Genomic DNA, 22555 nt, shown 5'->3' on the forward strand with positions numbered 1-22555 from the left:
ATTAGTGAGACAAATTTTATAGTTGGAAATTACTGGGATGCACTTTCAACCCTTGATTTAAAAACGTCGTTTTTATTTCTTGATAAATTAATTTCTCCCTTACTAAAGTAGTTGAAGGTACTAAAATTCATTAAAATAGTTCTCAGGGATTAGTGAGACAAATTTTATAGTTGGAAATTACTGGGATGCACTTTCAACCCTTGATTTAAAAACGTCACTTTTATTTCTTGATAAATTAATTTCTCCCTTACTAAAGTAGTTGAAGGTACTAAAATTCATTAAAATAGTTCTCAGGGATTAGTGAGACAAATTTTATAGTTGGAAATTACTGGGATGCACTTTCAACCCTTGATTTAAAAACGTCACTTTTATTTCTTGATAAATTAATTTCTCCCTTACTAAAGTAGTTGAAGGTACTAAAATTCATTAAAATAGTTCTCAGGCATTAGTGTGACAAATTTTATAGTTGGAAATTACTGGGATGCACATTCAACCCTTGATTTAAAAACGTCGTTTTTATTTTTTGAGTAATTAATTTCTCCCTTACTGAACAAGCTGGAAGTATCAAAATGTATTTATGATGTTGTAAGTTGTCAGTTGAATGAATTTTATAGGTAGAAACTTCCAGGGTGCACTTTCAATCCCCACAATTTAAAATCGTCGTTTTTATTTCATGATAAGTTAATTTCTTCCTAATGAAACGAACTGGAATTACTAAGTTGTAGTAATGTAGTTATGGGTGTATTCACTGTGATTTACTAGTAAATATTTTTTACCCTCTTTTTGAAAAGTAAGTTTTTAATCAAAAGATTGGAACTCTACTGCTGCACCAACTACGAGAATACTGTGCAGTAGAATGGGTTGCCTATATATAGAGCGCGAATATTCGCATATAATTTTTAAAATTCAAATTCTCAGTATACGCGCGAAATTAGATGAATGTATTTACTGAAAAAATATTAATGTTAATAAATTTATTGGATTATTTACCTATACAGACTTAATTTGATTCAACGAAAAATTAATATTTCTTGAAAATATTTTTTCAGATTCGACGATGTCCATATTTTGCTGTTGGAGTAAGTTCCTAAGGTGCGTTGGAGCCCTACCATCATCTAGCTTCGGTGGATGATGGAACAATGGAGTGTTACTTTTTAAAATTTATTTTTTTGAGTGGGTTTATTGAACAAAATTTTGCTTTAATAATTTCCATTTTCTTTTCCAATATTTTTAATTACTCTTATGCTGCTATAGTTTAATACTTTCTTTTTCATTTAAACTTCTTCGTAGGACAGGTAATTGTAATTTTCTCATTTAAGCTTTTATAATTAATTTGTCGTTCTTCATTTGGATTTCTTTTTAATAGATTACTTTCACATGTTTAATTATTAGCAAAATCATATAAATAGTATATTGGAACTTCTCATTCATATTACATTGTTATTTTGTAATAACGTTGTTCTGAAACGTTTTAATATTTTCTTATTGATCATACAATAAAATTGTTATTATTTTAGTACTTGGAACTATTCACCTACGGAAGCTCTTTCAGTGTTTCGACTGTTGACTACTGAGTGGACACAACAATGTTATTCCAGAAATATTCCAATCATCGACACTGCTTACTGAATTGGAAAGGTACGGTTCATCTTTTTACCTTTTCTTTAAATTTAAAATTAATTTCTCCTTTATTAAACGAGTTAAATGTACCAAGGTGTAATAAAGTTGTTCTAAAACATTTTAATACTTTCTTATTGGTCATACAATAAAATTGTTATTATTTTAGTACTTGGAACTATTCACCTACGGAGTATTCCCTCAGTGTTTCGGGCTGTTGGCTACAGAAGTGGACACAATAACGTTATTCCAGAAATATTCCAAATCATTGACACTACATACTGCATTGGAAAGGTAGGAATAATCTTTTTATCTTTCACTTACACATAAAATAAACTTCTCCTTTATTAACCGAGGTAAAGGTACGAAAGTGTATCAAAGTTGTTCTGAGACATGAGAAAGAAAACTTTTATAGGTAATTTGAAACTATCAAAGTGCACATTCACTCTCTTATTAAACTAGTTGAAGGTAATAAAATTCATTGAAATAGTTTTCAGGCATCAGTGAGGCAAATATTGTTAGAAATTACCGGGATGCACATTTAATCCTTAGTTTAAAAACATCGTCTTTATTTCTTGATAAATTAATTTCACACTTATTAAACGAGTTTAAGGTACCAAAATGTATTAAAGTCATTCTGAGTCATCAGTGAGACAAATCTTATAGTTGGAAATTACCGAGATGCACTTTCACCCCTTTATATAAAAACGATGTGTTTATTAATTAATTCCCCCCTTATTAACTGAGCTGAAGGTACTGAAATGTATTAAAGCTATTCTGAGATATACATGAGGAAAAATTTTATAGTTGAAAATTATCTCGACGCACTTTTGCAACCCTTAGTATAAAACCGTAGTTTTTATTTCTTGATAAATTAATTTCTCCCTTATTAAACGAGTTGAAGGTACCAAGGTGTAATAACGTTGTTCTGAAACGTTTTAATATTTTCTTATTGATCATACAATAAAATTGTTATTATTTTAGTACTCGGAACTATTCTTCTACGGAGTATTCCCTCAGTGTTTCGGGCTGTTGACCACAGAAGCGGACACAACAATGTTATTCCAGAAATATTCCAAATCATTGACACTACATACTGCATTGGAAAGGTAGGAATAATCTTTTTATCTTTCCCTTACACATAAAATAAATTTTTCCTTCATTAAACGAGCTAAAGGTACGAAAGTGTATCAAAGCTTTTATTTTTTGTTAAATTAATTTCTTCCTTACTAAACTAGTTGAAGGTACTAAAATTCATTAAAATAGTTCTCAGGCATCAGTGAGACAAATTTTATAGTTGGAAATTACTGGGATGCACTTTCAACCCTTGATTTAAAAACGTCACTTTTATTTCTTGATAAATTAATTTCTCCCTTACTAAAGTAGTTGAAGGTACTAAAATTCATTAAAATAGTTCTCAGGCATTAGTGTGACAAATTTTATAGTTGGAAATTACTGGGATGCACATTCAACCCTTGATTTAAAAACGTCGTTTTTATTTTTTGAGTAATTAATTTCTCCCTTACTGAACAAGCTGGAAGTATCAAAATGTATTTATGATGTTGTAAGTTGTCAGTTGAATGAATTTTATAGGTAGAAACTTCCAGGGTGCACTTTCAATCCCCACAATTTAAAATCGTCGTTTTTATTTCATGATAAGTTAATTTCTTCCTAATGAAACGAACTGGAATTACTAAGTTGTAGTAATGTAGTTATGGGTGTATTCACTGTGATTTACTAGTAAATATTTTTTACCCTCTTTTTGAAAAGTAAGTTTTTAATCAAAAGATTGGAACTCTACTGCTGCACCAACTACGAGAATACTGTGCAGTAGAATGGGTTGCCTATATATAGAGCGCGAATATTCGCATATAATTTTTAAAATTCAAATTCTCAGTATACGCGCGAAATTAGATGAATGTATTTACTGAAAAAATATTAATGTTAATAAATTTATTGGATTATTTACCTATACAGACTTAATTTGATTCAACGAAAAATTAATATTTCTTGAAAATATTTTTTCAGATTCGACGATGTCCATATTTTGCTGTTGGAGTAAGTTCCTAAGGTGCGTTGGAGCCCTACCATCATCTAGCTTCGGTGGATGATGGAACAATGGAGTGTTACTTTTTAAAATTTATTTTTTTGAGTGGGTTTATTGAACAAAATTTTGCTTTAATAATTTCCATTTTCTTTTCCAATATTTTTAATTACTCTTATGCTGCTATAGTTTAATACTTTCTTTTTCATTTAAACTTCTTCGTAGGACAGGTAATTGTAATTTTCTCATTTAAGCTTTTATAATTAATTTGTCGTTCTTCATTTGGATTTCTTTTTAATAGATTACTTTCACATGTTTAATTATTAGCAAAATCATATAAATAGTATATTGGAACTTCTCATTCATATTACATTGTTATTTTTCTTTAGCTTAATTTTTTATCTAGTTTGCATTATTGTGGCTTATTATTTTGTACAGTCAATTGTGGTAATTTTTTTTTAATTTGATTAATTTTTTATTATACAATCATTAGGTATCTTGCATTTCTACACTCCAAATTCCGTTTTTAAATGTTTTCTTAAGCGTAAGAGTAACTTTTCAAAAAAGATTAATGTTTGAGTTTTTCCTTTTATTTTCATCAAATAGTTTACAAATTAAACGTTAGTTAACATAACAACAATAAATCCACTTTTTCAATTGTTAATGTAAACTGTAATGAATATTTAAAAAAATAATGATCTACGTTATACGTTATTAAATTTAGTAGTTAAGATAATTTACAGCAATTACTTGAGATGTAATTTATACTATTTATATAATTAATATTTTAGGAATTAATTTATGAATACTAGTAATATCATTTATTTGAACTGTACTTACCATATACTTAAGGCTAAAATTCCATTATTTAGTATTTATTAACTATTAAGGATATCTTTGTAAATACCATGTAGTAATAAAAAGGGAAAGAAAGGAAATTCATTAAGGGGAGAGACTGAGGGAGAAAAAGTAGTCATTGTGATTGTGAAGGCTGCATGAGATCGAAAATGAGAATGGGAATTTATTTGTGTATGAATGAGAGAGGGTGAGAAAAAATAAGAATGCATTGGGATAAAGTCACACTCTTGTTCATCCCCATGCATTTTTGTTTTAAAACTTAAACTGCGAATAAGAATGGAAATTTGTGTGTGTATGAGTAAGGGAAAATAAGAATGCATGAGAATAAACGGTCACATTACCGTTCACCCTCATGCATTTCTGTTCTCCCATAAATGAGTATGGGTAAATGTGATTGAAAATGGGAATTTGTGTGTGTATAAGTGAGTAGAAAATAAGAATGAATTAGGGTAAATGGCCGCATTCCCGTTCACCCTCTTACATTCTTAGTTTCTGCTATGAGAAAGTGGATGAACAAAAGTGAGAATGAGAACGAATATGGGAGTTTGTGTATGCATGAGGGATAGGGAAAATAAGAATGCATGAGGGTAAACGGTCGCGTTCCCGTTCATCGTTGTGCATTTTTCTTCTTCCCTATTGTGAATGAGGGTAAGGATGAAAGTGAGACTGGTTTTGTGTGTGTATGTGTACGAGCGAGAGAGAGTGGGGGAAAATGAGGATGCATGAGGGTAAATTCTATTTCACCCTCATGCACTTTTATTCTCTCCCATTACGAATGTCAGGGTGTGAACGAGGGCGTGAATGTGTGAAAGTGTGTATGTATGTATGACGTGTATGTATGAGAGAGAAAGTGGGGGAGAATGAGAATGCATGAGGGTAAACTCCTGTTCACCCTCATGCATTTTTATTCTCTCCCACTACGAATGAGAGGGTGTGAGCGAGAGAGAGTGGGGGAGAATAAGAATGCATGAGGGTAAACTCTTGTTCACCCTCATGCACTTTTACTCTCTCCCACTACGAATGAAAGGGTGTGAACGAGAGTGGGGGAGAATGAGAATGCATGAGGGTAAACTCCTGTTCACCCTCCTGCATTTTTATTCTCCCCCACAGCGAATGAGAGGGTGTGAATGAGAGTGTGAATGTGGGGAAGGGGGGCACGGGGGGAGGGCGGAGGGGATAGGGACTAAATAAAAGAAGAGAGCCGTACTACTTGTTTTATTTAATAAAAAAAGAACAAAATAAATTTTTCACGCCTACCAGGTTTAGCGCTAAAGGTTTTTTTAATTCGAAGACCGTCCGGGACAAGGCCCGAAGGTTGGAGTTCCAAATTCGAACTTAGAAGTCCCCAGTACACGTAATTTCGAAAATTCCGTGATATTGAGTATTGGAAACTCCCAAAAACGAGTCCCAAGACTTCCCAAACAAAGAATCCTAAATCCTTCGGGAAGGGAAGGATTTGGGATTCTTCGTTTTGGGAGCCGTGGGATTCGAATTTAGAAGTTTCCAAGACTCAAGATCTCGGAAAATTCGAGATCCCGAGTATTGGAGACTTCGCAGTTCGAATCTGGAAGCCCCAAAACACTCCCGAACGACACTCCCGACCGAATTCGACGCCAGGCATCCTTGGTCCCCCGATGAATACTGGAAGAGTGACGCCCAGATGTAACAGCTCCTGGAAAAAAAAGAGTATAAATTCAAACCATTGTCATTAACATAAAAACATTCAAAATTTGACTAAGAATATTCCTAAAAATAAAAGTAAACAGAGACAGACATCTACAACTAAACTAAATCTGTTAAAATAAGAAAAAGAAAATGGTAAATTACCTGCGTTAAAATAGTTTCATGCTATAAACATAAACATTAGTAAAAATTGAAAACAACTGTTATTACAAACATATAAAAAGAAACTGCTTAAAGGTAAGTATCCTAAAAAAATCCTCTAAAATGATTAAAAATAGTTAGGTACTGAAACTGTTGAAAAGATAATTAATCGAAGCATACACCCTCCAAGACAAAATTAAAAAAAAATTATGCCAAGGTAAGTAAGCAATAGATTTAATATTAATTACTCAAAGCATTCCCTAAATACTGTTAAAATAACGAAAGTTATCACAAAAGCTCTATTATTATCTACAAAAAATTAATCGAATGAGTTATAAACAAACGAAAGGGAAATTGAAAATAAGAAAATATTAAATTTAGAAAAACTTACCATTCTCGTCACCATCGGGTTAGTTAATCGTCTGCCTCCCAGGATGGATTATCCAAGGGTCCTCCTCGATGATTGTAAGATGAAAAGATGCTGCAAGAAAATTAAACACTAATTTTCAAACAATCTAAAATAATTTATTTGTTACGGATTCAATAGTAGTGTTTTAATTTTTTTAATTGTAAAACTGCTATACATTCAATTATGTAAAGACGAATTTTAATAAAGTAATTTCTTAAAACGTTTCAAAATCTTATTATTACACTTAGTATTCCAAAAAAGTATATAATATATTTATAATCAGTTGTACTAACAATTTTCAGGAACATTAAGCCTTAATTGTTATAACAGCCCCTGTTCCTTAAATGAAATATGGGAGTTACACTGATTAAGAAGTTAATTTTGCACACAAAATACATACTACATGATTAATTGTATGTCATAAAATCTGATTTGGTGAAGGCGCTAGACATTAGCAATGAAAAGAAGAATAGATGCTTAAAAACATTAGAAAGCAGCTTTGACAATTAGTTTTACCTAAAGTATTTTTTACGCAAAACTGAATTACACTATAACTACAAAAATAACTAATTGTAGAAGATTCATCTACAAAATATTATCTAGTGAAGCTGTTAAAAAATAAAGCAATGAAACAAAATAAACGTTAAAAATGGAACACCAAAGAAAAATTAAAAACTTTTACTATTGTAAAACTTGCGAACCTTTTTTATTTTTCATCTAAGCTATTAAAAATTAGCAATGAAAGAAAATAAACGTTAAATACGAAAAATCAGGGAAGGATAAAACAGTTTCACTATTGAAAATGCTTGATTTTAGACAGATTTAAAAAAGGTTGCAACTTTTTCATTTCTCATTTAATTTCTAATATTTAACGTTTAGTTTTGTTGGTAATTTTTAACAGATAAAATAAATAAAAATTTACAAATGTGCTATACACAATTAGTTATTCCTCGAGCTATAGTTTAGTTAGTTCTGCATAAAAATCGAAAAATCAAGAAAAATAAAGTTTTACTATTGTAAGAGTGCATTATCATTGGCGGTTTTAAAAAATAGTAAAACTTTTTTATTTTTTATCTAGTTTTTAATATTTAGCGTTTAATTTCATTGTCTATTTTTAATAGCTACACTAAATAAAAGTTTACAGCCTACAGTTAGTTATTTCTGGAGTTATAGCGCAAAACAGTTAGTTTTGCATAAAAAATCGTAAATAATTAATTGTCCGAGATAAATCTACAAAAAGTTATTGAAAATAGGTAATGAAACAAAATAAACGGTCAACACGAAAAACCAAAGAAAAATAATGTTTTACTACTGTAAGGGTGCATTATCATTGGGGGTTTTAAAAAATGCTGATACTTTTTCATTTTTAATCCAATTTTTAATATTTAGCATTTAATTTCATTGTCTATTTCTAACAGCTTCACTAAATAAAAGTTTCGAGCAGTGGCTAGTACAGTTAGTTATTTCTGGAGTTATAGTGCAAAACAATAATTTTTGCATAAAAAATCGTAAATAATTAATTNATTTAATATTAATTACTCAAAGCATTCCCTAAATACTGTTAAAATAACGAAAGTTATCACAAAAGCTCTATTATTATCTACAAAAAATTAATCGAATGAGTTATAAACAAACGAAAGGGAAATTGAAAATAAGAAAATATTAAATTTAGAAAAACTTACCATTCTCGTCACCATCGGGTTAGTTAATCGTCTGCCTCCCAGGATGGATTATCCAAGGGTCCTCCTCGATGATTGTAAGATGAAAAGATGCTGCAAGAAAATTAAACACTAATTTTCAAACAATCTAAAATAATTTATTTGTTACGGATTCAATAGTAGTGTTTTAATTTTTTTAATTGTAAAACTGCTATACATTCAATTATGTAAAGACGAATTTTAATAAAGTAATTTCTTAAAACGTTTCAAAATCTTATTATTACACTTAGTATTCCAAAAAAGTATATAATATATTTATAATCAGTTGTACTAACAATTTTCAGGAACATTAAGCCTTAATTGTTATAACAGCCCCTGTTCCTTAAATGAAATATGGGAGTTACACTGATTAAGAAGTTAATTTTGCACACAAAATACATACTACATGATTAATTGTATGTCATAAAATCTGATTTGGTGAAGGCGCTAGACATTAGCAATGAAAAGAAGAATAGATGCTTAAAAACATTAGAAAGCAGCTTTGACAATTAGTTTTACCTAAAGTATTTTTTACGCAAAACTGAATTACACTATAACTACAAAAATAACTAATTGTAGAAGATTCATCTACAAAATATTATCTAGTGAAGCTGTTAAAAAATAAAGCAATGAAACAAAATAAACGTTAAAAATGGAACACCAAAGAAAAATTAAAAACTTTTACTATTGTAAAACTTGCGAACCTTTTTTATTTTTCATCTAAGCTATTAAAAATTAGCAATGAAAGAAAATAAACGTTAAATACGAAAAATCAGGGAAGGATAAAACAGTTTCACTATTGAAAATGCTTGATTTTAGACAGATTTAAAAAAGGTTGCAACTTTTTCATTTCTCATTTAATTTCTAATATTTAACGTTTAGTTTTGTTGGTAATTTTTAACAGATAAAATAAATAAAAATTTACAAATGTGCTATACACAATTAGTTATTCCTCGAGCTATAGTTTAGTTAGTTCTGCATAAAAATCGAAAAATCAAGAAAAATAAAGTTTTACTATTGTAAGAGTGCATTATCATTGGCGGTTTTAAAAAATAGTAAAACTTTTTTATTTTTTATCTAGTTTTTAATATTTAGCGTTTAATTTCATTGTCTATTTTTAATAGCTACACTAAATAAAAGTTTACAGCCTACAGTTAGTTATTTCTGGAGTTATAGCGCAAAACAGTTAGTTTTGCATAAAAAATCGTAAATAATTAATTGTCCGAGATAAATCTACAAAAAGTTATTGAAAATAGGTAATGAAACAAAATAAACGGTCAACACGAAAAACCAAAGAAAAATAATGTTTTACTACTGTAAGGGTGCATTATCATTGGGGGTTTTAAAAAATGCTGATACTTTTTCATTTTTAATCCAATTTTTAATATTTAGCATTTAATTTCATTGTCTATTTCTAACAGCTTCACTAAATAAAAGTTTCGAGCAGTGGCTAGTACAGTTAGTTATTTCTGGAGTTATAGTGCAAAACAATAATTTTTGCATAAAAAATCGTAAATAATTAATTATCCGAGATAAATTTACAAAATGTTATATAGTAAAGTTATTGAATATACAATTTAAAGTGTGCTTTTCATTGATATGAAATGAATGCAATTTACTGTTAAACATTTTAAATTGTCTTGAAATGTTTTCACTTATTATTTAGTTTATTTTATTTAACAAGTAAATAAATTAAATGCTTTTTAATTTGCTTTTACCTACATCGTAAAAAAATAAACGCAGAGACAAAAAAAATGTTATTCATTTTTTATTCAAAAAGAGCGATACATAAAACTAAGACGGCTTTGAAAATATATCCTTTGACTTCCGTCTGAAATTAGCGTCAGGTACCTAGGCATTTTTTGATCAACTACTGTCACTTTGGGAGCCGCTGTAATTCGTAGGTAAGAAAAACTAAAAATTTTTGTGTAAAAATTTTCGATCGAGATCATGCAATTGTCGAAATCTTATTATTAAACATTGCTGATTATAACATGCATATAAGTATTTCTAATAATCATTTTTTTTCTCAATATTATTTACTTATTTTGTTGCAAGGTTATGGCCAGAGTACTCGGTAATTCGTCTAATTTTGATAAAACTTATTGTTTTCATAGTTTCTCCTATAAAGATGTTTTTTTTTGACTAAATTTTCGTGGAAAACAAGGTGAAATCGTTCATCAATTGTTTTTTAATAGGAAATAATTCATAAATAAATATTAATAATAAGCTCCCATAGAAGTAACTACAACTGCCACCTGTAGTTGGCGTGCGTGTTCGGTCTTATAATGTCATTAGTTTTTCAATTTCGTAGTTTGTAAGTGTAACGTGCAACAAATTGAAAATTTTTTGGTAAAAAGTTATGCTGTAAGTCTTTTAATTGTCGCAATCCCATCAATAAATAATGGTGGTTATATTGTGCACTTTAATATTCTCGGAAATTTATTTTTTGTTTAGTATTTTATAAAATGCCTACCCACCTACCTACTTCTTCAAAGCTAACCAACCGGCATTTGTAAACTATTCTTCAAAAAAACTTTGATTTCACCTAATTTATAAAATAACAACGTTTTTTACGATATTTTGACGAGAATTGAGACATATTCGATTTTTCTTGCAGAAAATGGTAGTTTTTACAAATTACCTATAAATTAGTTTCTATTTGGGCCCCCTTCCCATTGTATTCTATTATAAAGCTTGAATGATTTAAATAATAATGGAGTAAAGTATAGGATAATCAGTACATTGGACTGTTTAACTCACATGGACAGGAACGGATTTAATCGAAAGGTACAACTGTTGAATTCGATTAACAACTTTTACAGGCAAATAATTGAATTTTCCCAATGTTTTTAGAAGTCACTTGTTTTATAACAGTTTCAGTTGTTTTTAATTTTAAAACAAATGAATAATAAAATTGTAAATCAATTCAAAAAAGGGACAAACTTTCTACAGATGAAACTTCATTAGCCAATTTTAAATTAGAAAGTTTCTTCCTTTTCTGAATTATTACTAATTAATTTTACTTACCATCAGCTTGACTGTTGATCTTTTCTAATATCCATTTGCAGTCATCTTTGTTGGGTTGATAAAGTATCTAGTGCTACTTAGGTTATGCGAACTGGAAAAAAGAAAAGCCTGTCTTTATAATGTGCATACTTTATGTTAATTCAGCAGTACTATTTACGTATTTTCAGTAATTTTATCTTGAAATTAACTTCAAAAGCTAAAAAAACAAAGAACAAATAAATAGCATTCTTTTTACCTAATTTACATTCAAAATTAATTTTAGTTTCTTGTAGAAAACACCAAATGAGTTAATTATTAGATAAACTAGTGTATTTGTGAACTTAAACTATTCAAGCAAGCAGTAATACTCTCAGTTCAATGATTTATTAAATTAAATACTACTAGATATTTCTTCTACAAAGTATTAGTTAAACGTTTGACTTGATTTTCTTGTAGCAAGTGACTTCTAATGCCAATTAGTCTTAATTTTTTTTTTAACTATAAATACATATGTAACTGACTTAAAAGGCACTTTAGTATAGTTTGTTTAAAATAGTAAAGCCAACATTAAAATTGATAACATGCAAGAAAGTATATTACCTACACAATCAAATTTAAATTTTAATCCAAAGTCAACATTAAAAAAATATTCAATATTCAAAATTAATCAAGTAATAAGATATGCCCATATGTTTCCATAATTTCATTCTAGTTCAACTGTTTCTTTAATTTGAAATAAAAGTCACTTTTGTTTAATCATTACAGTATATGAAAATTAGAGCAGTAAAAACAATTTAATACAAAAAATATTCCTTATTCCATTCTTTCTAAAATTAGGATCGTTAATTTAACAAATATTCTGATAAATTTTTTATAATTATTTTTATTTTTAAAGAGTTCTCTTAAAAACTTAAAATGTTGGCTTTATACTAAAAACAAAATGCTCCCAACATACACACCTTTATCCTTTACCTACAGAATGTATCCACAGAAAATTTCTATTCTTCATATTTCATATCTCAGGCCCCTAAAATACCACATTATCCTTAGACAATAAACAAACTCAATAATATGCAATTTATATTAACTCACCCTTTAAGACTTCTCGAGATCACCCGTGGTCCGATTAGAACGGTTTCAGCCCCTTTACAAAAAACAGTTCTTATATTAATTTTATCGGAAAATACAATTTATGGTAATAATAATGACGACTGCAAACACTGAAGTACAAACACACTATACGAAGAAAATACACTTAAAATTCATACTTACGTTAGTGCAAAAGCTGTTTAACACTAATTTCGGATCATCTGATGTTATTTTTGGTTTTGAAAACCATATCTTACGACGCCAATTCGATCATTATATTCGTCACTACAGGCCGCCAAGACGGCCGCCGGTGATTCACAGTTCTAATTGACTGGATACGCCATGCGCATTCCAAAAACACATTCCATTCCATACATTCCTTTGTAAGCATCCAAACAATACATTTTCGGTAATCGGTTGATGGGGGTCCTTTTTGTAGATAGGGTGGTTCTGAGACATCTGACGAGCTTTTACAGTACTCCCTATAACAAGATTGCAGGTAACACATTGTCAGCTCACAATTAATAATTAATGTTAGCAATCTACAGGGGGTAGTAAAAACATTACCAAATTCCATCTAAATACAGGGTGTCTTGAAATACGTATAAACTACGCCTATTTTCAAAAACACATTAATTAAGAGTTTGCCAAAGGTCTTTACTGAAATTTGACTTGACCATGACAACTTTGGCTTTCAATTCTACAAGGTCCGCAAAAGTCGAAAAAGTGTCTTTACCCAAGGGGCTGTTTATTTCCTTCAAAATTACATACAGTTGTACCTCAACTTTTGGATAAATTAAATAAAGTCATTTGAATTGCGGAGATTGTCTTAATTGATCAAGAAGACAATTTGGGCATAATAAATGTTAGGCTTTCTCTGATTAATATATTCCTTCACTATATAATAGTACTCTTTGAATTTATGAGACTAGTCAACGTAGGTAGGTTTGTTAAGGAAATCAGCGGACTTAAGATAGGGGATGATGGGACATTTTGGAGTTGGCTGACGATTTAAATGTCTAACAAAAGGATCAAACAGATTGAACAGTCGGAATTTTTACTTAAAAATCGCAAACTCTGACGTGTTACCTATATGCAAAGTTGTAAGATTATAGGGTAGTTCATTAAGCGCGGCTTGCTCTCTGGCGGTCTTGCCGTTGAATTTGAAAGGAAATGTTTGACCAGGAATATTTTTTATTGGAAACATTTTCTTGCAATTTTAATGGCAAGGTCGCCAGAGAGTAAAGTGTACTTAATGAACTACCTTATATACATAGGAATAATGGAAGTCGGTTAGATTATGGTGATTAGCTTGTGAAAAATGCAATGTACCATGGATTTAAGTTAGGCCATGGTAAGTGAGGATTTTGTAATTGACGTGCATAAGGTGCTGTGCACCAAGGTGTTAGGTTAGATTAAGGTATAGGGAAGGGATATCCATGATTAATGTGTAAGTGTTATGTTCATTCCTCAATTAAAAATTAAAAGGAAGACTCACCCCTAATTACCATCAAAAACTTTATGTGAGCGGACACGTGTTTCGTCCACTTCATACGAGACTGCCTCTCCTTGATAATGCCCACGTATGAAGTGGGCGAAACACGTGTCCGCTCAAATAAAGTTTTTTGTGGTAATTAGGGGTGAGTCTTCCTTTTAATTTTTGATTAATATTTACCACAGTCTCCACTTTCTACTCATTCCTCAAACTTTCGACTAATTCGACAATTACTAAATGTATATTACCGCACTCTTAGCACCGAAAAAGTTTTTGGTTTGGCTTATACCTTACATAATTAGATAAGTTTAATCATATTACTCATTAACTTCAATAATACTGAACTACAATTTGTTTATTTGTTTCAGATCCATCTAAGTGTATTAAGTTATTCGATCGTTAAAGTGCATTTTAATCATTTTGTTTTCGCGAAAAGTTGGTGGCGTTCGCGGTCGGAAGTGAAGTGCTGTGAGTGTTTGAGGGATTACACAAAAGAGTCAAAGGTACACCCACCCACCGCTAATCCAATTTGAAGAAGACGAAGTTCCTGGACCTGGACATCCAACGCTGGATAGATTAAGGTTTCGGCGAACCCCGTTAGGGTCTAACCGACGCCTCCAAGTAAGTCACTAATCAATTGTTTCAAATAGATCCGAGTGACAAGTTTTTATGTATCCCTATTTTGATGATTCTTTTGTTATTTTGGGGCATATTATGTGGTTCTACCCTCTAAGATGAATTACAAACAGTAATTTAGTATATTATTGGGTTCCGCTGTTGTTCCATTACCCTTCTTTACATCTCTAAATACATTTTCAGGTATTTCACCTGTCGGGTCGAATTCTAATTCGAGTTTTTAATTAGCTGCTGTTTTAGGTCCTTTATTCCCTATTATTTGTTGTTCTTGGTTTGTTAGGTTTGAAGATGGAGAATGTTTAAAATTCTGGTTTCAATACAGATTGTTTTGTCCACTCTGTCATTTGGGTATTTTTTTCCACATTTACTTACACAAAGTCCAAATACTTTTTAAACATTTATGTATATATGTACTTGTATGTATACTTGTCACGAATTGGGTCTATTTGATTTTTTTCAGCTGGTGCATAATATAGTGTAATAAGGAAAATCTTATTGTGGAAATGTTATTAGTACAAGGATCGAGTTTAAAGCATAGTGCGTTATACCTTAGCGTTCGTGTGTTCGCCGTTATCGTCTGGCGCATAAGTGATGGCTCGCGAATGGGTTTAATGTTGACGCCAAATTAAATATGAATTACAATGAAAACAGCTATTCTTTATCTTAAATCCATTAGGAATATGCGGTACAAGAAACGTATAATAGTCATACTATAAATATGAAACACTTTGACATTTAATAGGGGTTAATATCAAATATTAATGTGAAAATTCATTTTAATTTTAGCCCACTATAAACTACCTCAAATTTTTCCCTCATTAATTTGAGGTTGTTTATAGTGGGAGAAAATTAAAATGAATTTTCAGATTAGTATAATAACTCAATAAGTCAATCATTGATTAAACAGTTCCATTTCGTTTGTTCATTTAGTTATTAATTTCGCTACTTTTTCTTTTTTAATAATAATAGTTAATTTATTGACGTCCATACGTAAATTCATAGTAAAACAGTATTTTTTTAAGCAAGGAAAATTCGATAATTATATATATTATTCATAATTAACCAAATTCTTCTTACTACAAAGTACGATACATTAAACCTTTGCAAAAGCAATACTTAAATACATAAGTACAATTAATCAGTTACTTGGGTACTTATTTTTGAATTAAAGATAATTAAATTGATACATTTATTCATTCTCAAATTTTCCCTAACATTCTTGACTTTATTAGATCACTAAGAAAATATATAAATGAGAAGTTGAAATTTCAATTTTGGTTACATGTTGTAAATTAAATTTTTAATGGCATAAATAATGTAACTGTAAACTTATGGAATTGAAATATGTATACAAATATAGGGTGTCTCAAGTAAGAGGGTTTCTTCAATAACCCCTTTATAGTTGAAGATATCAAAAAAAGTTTCTTACAAAAGTAGTACCATATAAGTACCTTCATATCCTAAAATTATTTTCGATTATACAGAGTGTCCCATTTTTCCTAGAGGCTTCCTAACTTTATTTTCTCAAATGGAATGCCCAATTTATTATTGCATTTTTGAGTTCCTCGTTAAATTTAAACACCACTTTGTTAACCATATACTTATTATGTCTAAAATGCATCCATTTTCATTAAATTCGCACTAAATCAATAAATAGACTGTTACAGTGCTCTATTTTCACACATAACACGAGGAAGAAATAGTCTACTATTTCCACTATTAACGCAAATATGTTCTTTTCAAATTCATTGAAATCTAAATAGATTNATATGTATACAAATATAGGGTGTCTCAAGTAAGAGGGTTTCTTCAATAACCCCTTTATAGTTGAAGATATCAAAAAAAGTTTCTTACAAAAGTAGTACCATATAAGTACCTTCATATCCTAAAATTATTTTCGATTATACAGAGTGTCCCATTTTTCCTAGAGGCTTCCTAACTTTATTTTCTCAAATGGAATGCCCAATTTATTATTGCATTTTTGAGTTCCTCGTTAAATTTAAACACCACTTTGTTAACCATATACTTATTATGTCTAAAATGCATCCATTTTCATTAAATTCGCACTAAATCAATAAATAGACTGTTACAGTGCTCTATTTTCACACATAACACGAGGAAGAAATAGTCTACTATTTCCACTATTAACGCAAATATGTTCTTTTCAAATTCATTGAAATCTAAATAGATTTTAATTTAAAAAAAAATAGTTACGCCAGTTCGAAACTATTTTTTTTTGAGGGAGTTGTAGATTTCAATGAATTTGAAAAGAACATGTTTGTGTTAATAGTGGAAATAGTAGGTCATTTCTTCCACAAGTTATGTGTGAAAACAGGACACCTCTGTGTGCTTTCGTTTCGGAGATATTCAAAATGGCGAAGAGCACTGCAACAGCCTATTTATTGATTTAGTGCGAATTTAATAGAAATTGGTGCATTTATGACATAATATATGGTTAACAAAGTAGTTTTTAAATTTAACAAGAAATTCAAAAATGCAATAATAAATGGGGCATTCCATTTGAAAAAATGAAATAAGGTAGCCTCCAGGATAAATGGGACTGTATAATAGAAAATAATTTTAGGATATGAAGATACTTATATGGTACCATTTTTTTTGATATCTTCAACTATAAAGCCGTTATTGAAGAAACCCGCTTGCTTGGGACACCCTGTTTGTAAATTACACTTAAACCATCATGATATCATTAACATGACATGTCTTTTATATATTTTCTTAGTGATCTGATGAAGTCACGGATATTGACAAAAAAAAACAGCAGTCAATCGTTTTGTTCTATATAACTACATATTTCGCAATCCAATTTTTCGAAAACGATTTCACGGAAATACATCAACGCCAGACAATAGCAAACAACTGCGGAATTTTCCAACTTGTTGCACATGTGAGAGCACGGTATAGAAGACTGCTGGCGCAATCGACGACCGTAGTACGGAGAGCTTTTGAACTAAAACTCGCAGTTACAAAGAATTTCAAATTTACATTGTAATATGATTAAATTCAAATTAGATTCAAATTTTGTTTAATCCTAGCAATCTGAAATAAAATACGCATACACCCTTGGGCTTCGAACCCGAAGTGAACTACCCGGCGCCCTCCAACCCCTGCCCACCCCTCACACATAACGCCACTATAAAAACTTAAAGTTTCGAATAAAGAAGTACTTACACACCAACACATTTTATTACAACGTTAATTTTAATAATTACTCTAAGTAAGTAAATAAGTAAGTACTCCTCCTTTACAATAAATTCTTTTATTTTATTAGCTTTTACTAATTTATCTTTAATTTTTTCAGCTTGAAAGGTAGGAAAAATAAATTAAATCTAACAAAATATTTTTTTCCTATTTTACTAATTGCCATTCCTTTTTTCTTTTTCAGATTTTCGTGGGCCGCCATTCCTACATTTTTTCTTTCTGTTCTCACTTAAGAAGAGAAAGAATACTAATCCTTATCAACCAACACAAACAACATCATACAAATCGGATTAAAATCGCTATTGAAGTTTTCTCTTTTAAACTTTGTCACGTTATTGTTATTTGGTCTTTGTTGTTTCATCAAATTATTAATTCTCCATCCTCAACTTAACAACTTAACGTCGTGGTTCTGTTGTCCCAAGTCTCGATTCGTTGTAGGTTGTTGTATGTTCGTTTGGGCAACAGTCTGCTCAATTGTATAAAATTGGAAGATAATTTTGCGATATATAAGTATAATCAATATTTTATGTAGGTACGATTGATTACGTCAAACAACGATCACATGTACAATATTAATATTTGTACTTATTCAATTCCTATAGGTAATCCTATTGGATTTTAAACATGTTCGTGGTTTTCGTTCTTAGTTCTAGTTGGTGCGAGAAGATTAGTGCTGCCAGTAATGGGTTTTAAGTATACACAAATATATTTGCAATTATAAAAAATTAGAAAGTATTATTAATCGATAATATTAATTTCTTTATCATATAATTAGTTTTTTCAGAAAAAGAAAGCGGATAAGTATGTTATCTGATATCATCCACTATTTCCTTTGTACAAAAAAGTAATGCGTTTTAAATATATTTTAACGTCCCCACATATTCTACTTTAACGGCCAAACGTACCCCTTTGGCTTGTAGTTTGATTGTAATTTTGAAAATATTTGTAAAAGGAATGCCTAATTTAACAATTTGAATAGTTTATTTCATATAAACTAAATTAATATTTTAAAATTGTAGCTGATCTACTCGGAAATTATTGAAAAAATATCATAATAAAAAATTCAAAATTTGAGAACAATGATGAAATGTTAAAACTCACCGGAAAGTTGTTTTAATTCATTAATGGATACATGCTCCACATTACATAAAATATTGCATTGGTTTTATCCGTGGGTAACACATTCTGTGATGCTAACAACAATGTTTGTGTTAATATCATTTTTTATAATGTACAGGACACCCTAGCAAACACAAAAATTGATATAACTACTTATTTCGCTGTTAATTTCACTACATATTTCGCTGTCCACCGGCAAAAATTCCAATTTTTCGAAAACGATTTCACGGAAACACATCAACGTCAAAAAATAGTAAACAACTGCGGAATTTTCCAACTTGTTACACATGTGAGGGCACGGTATAAAAGACTGCTGGCGCAATCGACGACCGTAGTACGGAGAGCTTTTGAACTAAAACTCGCAGTTACAAAGAATTTCAAAATTACATTGTAATATGAGCCGGCTACAACAAAAAGTCTAAATCCGCTTTAATTTATAACAAAAATTAATTTCTCATTTCATAATCCAATAAAAGACAAGTATTTATGTTTTATGAAAAGTAACATTATTTTTACTCTTATTATATTTAATTGTAGGTAAAGGTAGATCATTGAATTGCATCAAAAATATAATAAAAAATCCCAGAAATTTTGTCAGATATCTTTTTAACGAGCTGTAGCTCATTTATTTTAATTTCAATTTACAATATGTTTAAATAATCGAAAAGAGCATGTATACAAATATAGGGTGTCTCAAGTAAGAGGGTTTCTTCAATAACCCCTTTATAGTTGAAGATATCAAAAAAAGTTTCTTACAAAAGTAGTACCATATAAGTACCTTCATATCCTAAAATTATTTTCGATTATACAGAGTGTCCCATTTTTCCTAGAGGCTTCCTAACTTTATTTTCTCAAATGGAATGCCCAATTTATTATTGCATTTTTGAGTTCCTCGTTAAATTTAAACACCACTTTGTTAACCATATACTTATTATGTCTAAAATGCATCCATTTTCATTAAATTCGCACTAAATCAATAAATAGACTGTTACAGTGCTCTATTTTCACACATAACACGAGGAAGAAATAGTCTACTATTTCCACTATTAACGCAAATATGTTCTTTTCAAATTCATTGAAATCTAAATAGATTTTAATTTAAAAAAAAATAGTTACGCCAGTTCGAAACTATTTTTTTTTGAGGGAGTTGTAGATTTCAATGAATTTGAAAAGAACATGTTTGTGTTAATAGTGGAAATAGTAGACTATTTCTTCNGTCTTATCGAAGAAAAAATTTCAAAATTGTTTCCTAATTATCGAAAATTTGAGAACAATGATCAAATGTCAAAACTTACCGGAAAGTAGTTTTAATTCATTAGTGGGTACTTCTTAATGCCCTACATTACACAAAATATTGTATTGGTTTTATCCGTGGGTAACAAATTCTATGTTGACAACAACAAATAATGTTTTTATTAATATCATTTTTCATAATGTCCACAAGACTAGCAAACACAAAAATTGATATAACTACTTATTTCCCTTTTAATTGCACTACATATTTCGCTGTCCACCGGCAAAATTCCAATTTTTAGGAAACGATTTCACGAAAACACATTAACGCCAGAAAATAGTAAGCAACTGCGGAATTTTCCACTATGTTACACGTTAGAGGACACAGTACAAAAGACTGCTGGCGCAATCGACGACCGTAGTACGGAGAGCTTTTGAACTAAAACTCACAGTTACGAATAAATTCATTGTAATATAAGTCAGCTACAGCTAAAAAATTTAAATCCGCTTTAATTTATAACAAAAATTCATTTCTCATTTCATAATCCAATAAAAGTATTTATGTTTTATGAAAAGTCACTTTTTTGCATTTTTGCTCTTCTAGTATTTAATTGTAGGTAAAGGTACAGCATTGAATTGTATCAAAAATAGAAAACGTTACACTATAACAATAAATCCTAGAAATTTTGTGAATACAGGTATCTTTTTAACGAGCTGTAGCTCATTTATTTTAATTTCAATTTACAATATGTTTAAATAATCGAAAAGAGCAAAACGCTAAAGTATGAAAATCATAAACTAAGATTGACAAACAAAATTTGTGGATGTTAAGTTGAAGGGGTGTAATGTCTGTGGCATACCACTGAAAAAAGGAATTTTTGATTAATAAATTCTTATTAAATAGTTACAATTTTTACGAGTGTCAAAAAAGCTCAAGAATTTTCAAAATAAATTTTTAATTGTTACTTATATATTAAAACGCCCAAAATGTATTGTTCTCCCTGTCATCTATTCAAACATACGACTGTTAAAATGATCAAGTATTCAAACAATAAAAGATAATAAAAAAATACGCTTGAAGGAAAGCTAAATTGATCATGATAAAAACTGGTTACAACTTTCTGGATAATGGTACAACCTTAAAACAATGGAGTAGTTTTCAACTTCAAATTAGACCCCACATTTTATAGAATAGACAAACACATAATACAAGTTAAAAAAAACTTACTTTATACAGAGATAACATATTAATTTTCAAAATAAATTTTTAATTTCTATTTTATATACATATAACGAGCAAAATGAGTTGTTCTCTCAGTCGATCATTCAAGCATACGACTGTTAAACAGAGCAAGTATTCGGAAAACAAAGAAAGGAAATTACGCTCGAGAAAAAGGTAAAGCAATTCTTGACTATAAAAAGTGTTTTATTACGAATGAAAATACGAAAAATCGGCTACAACCACCTCGATAATAGTATAGCTTTCAAACAATAAATGAGCTTTTAACTTTAGTTGTTAATTTCCGAAATTAGTCACCACATATTACACAATAAACAAATTAACACTTTCTCTTTGTAATACAAGTTCAAAAAAGTTTAATTTATGCATTAATATTCAAAACAAATTTTTAATTGCTATTTAAATATTACAACGATTATAATATATTGTTCTCTCTGTCGTCCGTTCGACCATACGACTGTTAAAGGGAGAAAAGTATTCGGAGTATAATCGAAGGAATATTGCGTTTGGGAAACAGATAAAACTATTCTTAACTATAGAAACAGCTTAATTATAAATAACAAATACGAAAAATCGGCTACAACCCTCGAAATTGGTATAACTTTCAAACAATCGATGAGTTTTCAACTTTGATTGTTAATTTTCGAAATTAATTACCCATATATTAGAATAAATATGCTAATTCCCAACTTTTTAATAACAATAAAACAAAACAATAAGCGCAATGTTACACTTTTTTATTATATATTATGTGTTGATAGATGCTCACTAAAATATACAAATAAGAATAAGGATAAACATAGTTCAATTAAGAAAAGATGAGAGAATAAGTAAAAATAAGCATTTTCACAAAGTAATCAAGTTTAGAAACCTAGAAAACCTACAATTTTGGTAGAATAAAAAAAGATAACATTAAGTAGATACCTGCAACCTAAATTTAAAAGGGGTAGTTTTTTTTAACAAATTCCTTTAGAGTAATTTCTTTTAAAATTTTTATTAAACTTTCCACTGTTAAACACTAAAATTAAACATTGAAATAGTTATCAATTAATTACCATTTTTAAAA

At 29.7% G+C, this 22555-nt stretch overlaps 1 long non-coding RNA gene across 1 annotated transcript; it reads left to right on the top strand.

The window, feature by feature from the left end:
• The first annotated feature begins 1521 nt into the window (after window positions 1-1521).
• On the top strand, window positions 1522-5648 carry LOC108740008. The gene is made up of 3 exons (XR_001938262.1): window positions 1522-1638; window positions 1787-1911; window positions 3646-5648. It is a non-coding gene; the product is annotated as an uncharacterized LOC108740008 (long non-coding RNA).
• Window positions 5649-22555: the final 16907 nt, after the last annotated feature.

This window comes from Agrilus planipennis, unplaced genomic scaffold (assembly GCF_000699045.2).
Source record: "Agrilus planipennis isolate EAB-ADULT unplaced genomic scaffold, Apla_2.0 scaffold200, whole genome shotgun sequence".
NCBI lineage: Eukaryota > Metazoa > Arthropoda > Insecta > Coleoptera > Buprestidae > Agrilus > Agrilus planipennis.